A 7,710-nucleotide genomic window follows, 5' to 3' on the forward strand; every position below is an offset into this window, starting at 1 on the left:
GTTTATGTATTCATTTAGTTTTTCTTGCTATTAAAAATTTTCAGCTCTCCATCGAATGTGAATGCTAGCTTTGCTGGGTATATCAGTCTGGGTTGGCAGTTATTGGCTCTCAGTGCTCATATGGTACTTTTCCAGGCCTTTCTTGCATTCAGTGTTTGTGTAGACAGATCTGCAATGATTCTAATTTTTTTCTCATTGTAGTATAGTTCCTTCTTCATGTTTGCTGCATGCAAGATTGTTTCCTTATTATTCAGATCAATTATTTTTACTATAATGTGTATAGAAGTGTTTCTACTGGGATTTTGCTTATTAGGTGTTCTATATGCTTCTGTTATGTAGGTAAGATGTTCTTTTTTGAGATGGGGAAAATTTTCACTGATTATCATGTTGAATACGTGTTGCATTCCGTTGCTTTGATATTCCTCACCTTATATGAAGGTTAAATTTCTTGGCACTATGTGCTTTCTCTTTCATTTCCCTTTGGCATAATTTGAGTGATTTTTCTGTCATTTTTTGGTCCAGTTGGTGTATTCTGGCTTCTGTATCTGACACTGTATTCCATTTCGTTCAATCTGTTAACTGTGGCTTCCACTGTGGTTTGCATGGAGGAAATGGACTCTTTATGGATTCGATGTTGGTTCTCAAAATATTGATCTCACCTCTTAATGAGGTATGTACTGCCTCTATTTTGGCATTTATCTCACTTCTTAGTGAGGTGTGTGCTGCCTCTATTTTTGCATGCATTTCCTATTTGATATCCTGCATCTCTTTTGATAGTTCATCCTTGTGCTCTTTCAATTTCTGGTCTATTTCTTGCTTTATTTCTTGAGTCATTGCCTCCAGCATCCCTTGGATGTAGCTTTTGCCTTCCATTCCTGCTTTGCTCCCACTGGGGCTCTCCCCTGCATGACTTCTGGCTATTGGGTTTAGCTTGCTATCCTGGGTGTTGATAAACCTTGTAATTTTTCACTGTGATTTTCCCATGGGGGTTCAGGGATTATTGTAGACTAATCTGAAATGTTTTGGTGTGTCTGTCTTTGCTTGGTTGCTGTTTATGTATTGGTAGAGAGAGTCTGTACCTGATCTGGGTTCTGTTGGAAGCCTACCTCCAGCTGCTGGTCTGTCCTACAAAGGATTCTCGGCTCTCTGCTGTAGATCAATGGTAATTCCCATATTTGGAAGGGTTGAGCAGCCTAGACTGCTCCTGTTTGCTTCTATGGGTGGTCTTGGCAAGATTGGATGTTCTGGATGCACTCTCCCAGATGCTGGAGTCTGCTATAGGCCCTGAATGTTTTTTTGGCTGATTTTGGGCTTGAACTCTGGGCTTGGGTGTTGTTCCTCAGCCCTTCAACTCAAGGCTGGTACCCAACCATTTGAGTCAAAGCAGCACTTCTGGCCCTCTCTGCTTATGTGGTGCTGAGGAATCCGATCCAGGTCCTCATGCACCCAAGACTAGCACTCTACTTCTCAGCCACCTTACCAGCCTGAGCTCCTGCCTATTATCAGGTGCTGGTGGCCTGTGTTTTCCAATTCCAAGCCTAGAATATATGAGTCGGATTCCGGTGGGCTTCTCTTGTCCTGAGCTCCCAGGTCTTTTGTTGTCACAGGCGTGCTTCCCAGGGGGTGCAGTTCCCTGTTTTTCTCCCCTATGCTGAGGCATATGCTCAGCTTTTGACTTCAGTTGGGAGGAGTTGGTTGTGTTGCTCAGGCACCAGATCCCCAGACTTGGTCCTGGTCCCCCTACTGGGAGGCCCAACCCTAGTTGGGCTTGTGCTGCTGTATATATCACCTAGGTTATGCAGCATCGGGTACACAGTTCAAATTTCTTCTACTGTTGGGTGTCTTGACCCAAGGGCGCTGTTCCTCGCTTAGGCGTTTAAGCTCCCTTCCAGGGGCACTCTTGCTTTAGCCTGGCCAGTGGAGTGTGCTCCGCCAATTTTAGTGGTTCCTGTGGTCCAGGTGTTGGGGTAGGGTGTCTGGGTCAGAGTCGGGATTTCCATCAGCTCTGGTCTCCATTGAGGGACACACTGTCCCCTGTGGGGTACTCACCCTGGAGCTAGTTATATTTGTGTGATGTAGGTCATCAGTTGCTGTTGCAATATGAATTCAGTTGGGGTGGTTGTGGGCTGGGCTGGGTGCTGGTGGCTCTGTGTGATTCTCTTCTGTCTCTGCCTCCATCTATGCTGTCGGGTCCAGGGTCCACGCCGTGGGATGGGCCTTTTGCCTCTGCCCGAGGGGTAGGGGCAGGGCCTACTTACAGGTTCTGAGCTCTGGGGTTTGTCTCTGTTTGCACTCTCCGGATCAGCAGCAGTTCCTTTAAGGTCTTCTGCTCTGGTGTTCTGTGGGCATCCCGTGTAGCACTGGGGCTCCCATCATGGGACGAAGTTCCGGGCTCAGGGGTTTCTCCATTTGTCGTAATCGGTGGGTCTGACACCAGTACCTCAGGCGGCTTCTGTGCTGGTTATCTTCAGACACCCCCCTGTGCCTCTGGGATTCTGGCAGCCCCCGCCAGGCTGGCTGATGGGTCTTGGCGTGCTGCTGCATGGCCAGTAAAGATTGGGGCTGTAGCTCTGTGTTTCCCACCCTGGGGTCGAGCAGCTTTGGCGGGATGGAGCCTCTGCTCGGATGGAGAGGGAGGGGTGGGGAAGGGATCTTTGTGCAGACTCCTGGCTGGTAGGTTTCTCTGTTCATGGTGATCAGCAGGACTGCAGAATGGTACCTCAGGCGGCTTCTGTGTGGGTGATCTGCAGGCAGCCCCCTGTGACTCTGGGACTCTGGCAGCCCCCATGGGCCTGGCTGGCCACGGCTTGGTGCCCTACCTCGTGGCCAGTAAAGGTTGGGGGAGGGGGTCTTTGCTCTTCTCTGTTCTGAAATTCTTCTTTTTCTCTCTTTCTTTTTTGTTATTTTCCACCTCCTGTTTTTCTCTGGGTGTTAATCATTTTGTTGTTTTCAGTCTCTTGGGGAGATTAAGTGTTGGATGTTGAACTCTCCTTTTGGTTGGGGAGAGCTGTGACCTTTCTCTACTACCTTGTTGCCATCTTGGTCCCCCTTCCTTCCATGATTTTTGACATAAACTTTTGGTAGATTTTTTTGATTGTGATGGGATTCCATCCAAAACAAAGCCATGTATATCAAGAAAGCCAATGTTTTCAACTCAGTACTAAACAAAAGAGGGAGAAAATTAAGGTTAGCTATATATGTTAATCACAAATATAGACAATATCAAGATATTTTGAAATTGTATACTTATACTGAATAAAGTGACTCAAACCTATGATATTATCTAATTGGAAAACAGAGATTAGAGAATTCCAGTTCCAGGCAAGCCCAGACACAAAAAAGAAGTTTCAGAAACTAATCATTTGCTGCATGCACTGTTTTTTTGCTTGTGTTAGGAGGACCGCAGTCCAAGCAGGCCCAGGCATAGTTATACAACCTCAAAATAAGCAATCTTATTATAATCTGTAGGTATGGTAGTAGTAGAGATACTGTTTTACAAGTATAGGGTTTTGGGTTCAATACTCAAGTATCACTAGGAATTTAAGTATGCACCAGGGTAAGAAATTTGGCATGTCTAAGGTCAAGACTTCATATTCGTTTTACAAACTCAAATAAAATCTTTACCTATTTTGCTATTTTTTAAAGTATAACCATAACTTCCATGCCCAAAACAAATAATTTCCTATTAAAGATTTTCTTCTATCCATTAAGTAATATGTTATGTGTTGGATACTGTCCCACTGAAATAATACTAAAGATCAAAATCCCATTGCCTTAGACAGTGACCGCATATGGAAACAGAATCTCAAAAGTACCATTTAAGTTGGTCTCCTCCAAGAGAAACAGAAGTGTTGGGTCTTCGTCTGTCCTGTGGAAGGTGGACAGTGTGTAAGGAAAGGTAAGTGCACTGCTCACCCATTCCTCAGCCTCCCTTAGCCTTGGAGACAGTCAAATGCAGCGGGGAGTCAAGTCAAACAGGAACTCATTCATTACCACACAGCAAGTACTTTTTATAGCAAAAAAAAAACCCATGCACCATTAAAGGGGAGGAAAAGGAACCAACCACTCCCTGTAGAGGTCACCCTATCATGCGCCTAAGCTCTCTATACTTTCCCTGCTCTCCATGAGCTGTTCACTCGCTGATGTCACTTTGCGTGATTGTGGAATCCAGTCAGATTTTAACATAAGCACCTCGGGCTCTGCCCACTCAAATTCTTCTCAGCGCCATTTTTGCTGCCCACCTTCAAGTTAGTTATCCTTTTTCCTTCCTCTATAAAGGTTATTTTAACAGGATTACATTGGTAAGAAGAACATCGGCCATGCAGAGGGTTTGAGGCCAGTCTGGGCGGTGAGATTCGCCAGACAAGGTTAGGGTCTTTGTCCATGATTCAAGGGACTGTCCCAGTTACCTCACATCTCCATCTAGCGCAGTAATAAACGTCAGCCCCACCACAGTTAGTAATGTCCAAAGCAGTTTGATTACTTCCAGGGGATATATAAAGGTCAGTATCTCGTAAGGTTAACCTCTTTAAAACATGAGAGCAGCCTAGGTATTGGGGTCCCATACATGGGACATGGTGCATCCTCATGGGCCACCACACTCAGGCCATTCTTGGTGAAGGGGAGTCCAATCTCCAACATCCCAGTATCCACTAACCAGGTCACAGAGGTCAAAATGAAGGTCAGGCCATCAGGTCAAAGGGACAGCTTTTCTCGTGGTGCTATTCATGATTTCTCCATTGCCTGCACTGATCACTCCCCAGGTTACCCATTGAGGTATGTGGATTCCGTAGGGCTATTGCCAGGACTGGGCGAGTCAGGACAGCCAACAGTTGGAGTATCACCATCTGCAATTGTTAGGGAACATAAGAGCTTCTCAAGCGCTTTTTGTCCTTGGGGATGATTAGTAGTTATCTTTTTAGCTTTTCCTCTTTTAAACACAAGCTGTGACCACGATAGCCTTTTTTATTCTTGTTAGTAAGTTTATCCTTGGGCATCCTCTTGTATAGAGGAAATGATGAAAACTTAAGGTTCCTGGCCGGGATCCAAATCAGGGCTATCTCTCCAATGGGAAAAACACACCCAAATCCCCTTCACATGGTAACTAGGGGGTCAGGTCCTCTCCAATGTTGTATCAGAGGGTCCTTCCACCTGACTTTCACTTGGGGCTTAGGGTTTAATTGTCCCCAGTGCTTCTGACATCTGGATTCAGATGCCCCTTTTGAAAAATTTAAAATGTTAATGGTAAATAAAGCTACCTGTAACTGTATGTGGGGGTTAACTCTCACTTTTTGTTTTGATAATTATTCCTTAAGACATTGGTGATTTCTTTCTATACTTGCATGGCCTTGGTGATTATAAGGAATTCCTGCAGTATGATTAACATGCCATCTGTCAAAAAAGTCTGACATTGCTTTACTAGCAAAACAGGGTCCATTATCAATATTAACTTGTGCTGGTAGACCCAAGGTGACAAAGCATTGAAGAAAGTGTGTTGTGAATGTTTAGTTTTATCTTCTGTGTTCAAGATTCTCTTGAATATAGAATCTATAGAACCAAAAATATATTTAAACTTACCAAAGGCTGGGAAATGAGTAACATGAGTTTGCCAGAGAATGTTGGGTTTGAGGCCCCTGGGATTTTCCCCTAGTGGTTGTAATGGGGGTACTTTTAAGAAGGGCTGGCATGTTTTAGAGATATGTACTATCTTTTTGAGGTCCTTTAAGGAATCTGAGGGAATTTATGTTGAAGTTCCCTCCAATTGATGTGGGTTAAATCATATAAATGGATGACCTTCTGTAATGTTAATGCTTGTGGGCCAGTAGCTAACTGACCCACCGAATTATTGCCCATGAATAAAAACCCAGGAAGTTTTGAATGCCGTCTCAAATGTTGAATATGAATAGGGGCTCCCCATCCTTCTAATAGGCCCTTAACGGTAACAGTAAGGCGGGAAATAGGGTTCCATCCAGACTGGGGAATATGAGGGATCAAGTTAATCATATATAGGCTACCACAAAACAAATTAAACTGTTTTTGAATGTCCTGAAGGGTCATAATTACTGCAAGCATTTCTTTATATTGTACTGACCCTTGACAAGGTTGAAATATTTGTTTGCTCTGGCTCTTTTGTTGCTCTTCAAAGGCTGTATATGGAGAGCCTGCTTTACTTCCATCAGTAAAAACATGGAGGGCACCAGGAATAGGTGTAGAAGAAAATAGAGAAGGCATTTTGAGGGGAAGTCACCATAACATGACTGTCCATTTGGATGGCCCATAATGGCAGTCAGTATGGGCTAGAAACCCCTCTAGGGAGAGAGCAAGATGAGCATTTGTTTGAGTGAGCCCCTCAACATCTGTCATCCGAAAAGGAAAAACAATTGGGTGAGGGTTGAGGACATACTTCCTTTGGGCTTGGGTCCTTCCCTTGATGATAGCATTGGCAAGTTGGTCTGCCTGAGAGTACAACAGAAGTGTGCCGTCTAGAGGACTGTGAACCCACTGTAATGGCTCCTTCTTTTGAGTTAAAAATGCAGAAATCAAGTGACACCTGCAACCAACCCAAGGGAAATGGGATCAAGAATAGAATACCTCTTCAGGGAAACTTCATCCAGGGCTTTTTGGAACTGAAAAATATTGTCCTTAATTGTCTGTAATTGTAATAACTTCTTTGGCTTCCTGTCTTTTAGTAGGGCAAATAAGGGCACAAGATTATCATTAGGGACAAGAACCCATGGCAACAGCTAATTGATTTCCCCTAAAAGACTTTGGAGTTAGGCTAGGGTCAGAGAGCCTGGAATATCCAACAAAGGGTTAAGGGGACTGGCCAGAGTCAAGGTAAGGTGGGATCCGAGCAACTTAAAAGGAGGTACTTTTGAATTTTATTGAGGGCTATGGTAAAAACCCCCTTTTCTAGTATGGCGAGAACCTGGGCCGGAAGGCCCTCAAGGTGGCCCGGGTTTTGGTAGTCCAGAATCATACCATTCATGTCGGCATAGGCAAGGGAGGTATCTAAACCCAGCCATTCCCTGTGGCAGCACTGACCACTTTAACCTCTGATCAGGCTGCGAAAAATTAAGAGAAGGGATGGCGAAGACAAACTTCTCACAGACATCTAGATGCAGTGGGATATAGAAAAAACAAACTTTAATATCAATCACAACCCCATGGAACATTCCTCAATACAATAAAGGCTGTATATGACAAACCTGCAGCCAACATTATGCTTAATGGTGAAAAACTAAAGCCATTTCCTCTTAACTCAGGAACGAGACAAGGATATCCACTCTCTCCACTTCTCTTCAATCTAGTATTAGAATGCCTAGCTACAGCAATAAGAAAAAATGCAAACATAAAGGGAATCCAAATAGGGAAAGAAGAAGTAAAACTCTCCCTCTTTGCAGATGACATGATCTCGTATTTAAAGAATCCCACAGAATCCACTCCCAAATTATTCAAGCTGATTCAAAACTTTGGCGAAGTGGCAAGGTATAAAATTAACCCTAAAAATGCAATGGCTTTTCTGTATGTCAACAATGAGAATAGTGTTGTTGAAATTAGGAAAGAAACTCCATTTGTAATAGCCCATAAATAATGAAATACCTAGGAATTAACTTAACCAAAGAAGTGAAGGACCTCTATGATGAAAACTTTAAAAACTTGAAAAAGAATATCAAAACAAAACTTAGAAAGTGGCAGAAACGCCCATGC

The sequence above is a fragment of the Dipodomys spectabilis genome, unplaced genomic scaffold (genome assembly GCF_019054845.1).
Source record: "Dipodomys spectabilis isolate Male_0828 unplaced genomic scaffold, ASM1905484v1 ptg000276l, whole genome shotgun sequence".
Taxonomy (NCBI): Eukaryota; Metazoa; Chordata; class Mammalia; order Rodentia; family Heteromyidae; genus Dipodomys; species Dipodomys spectabilis.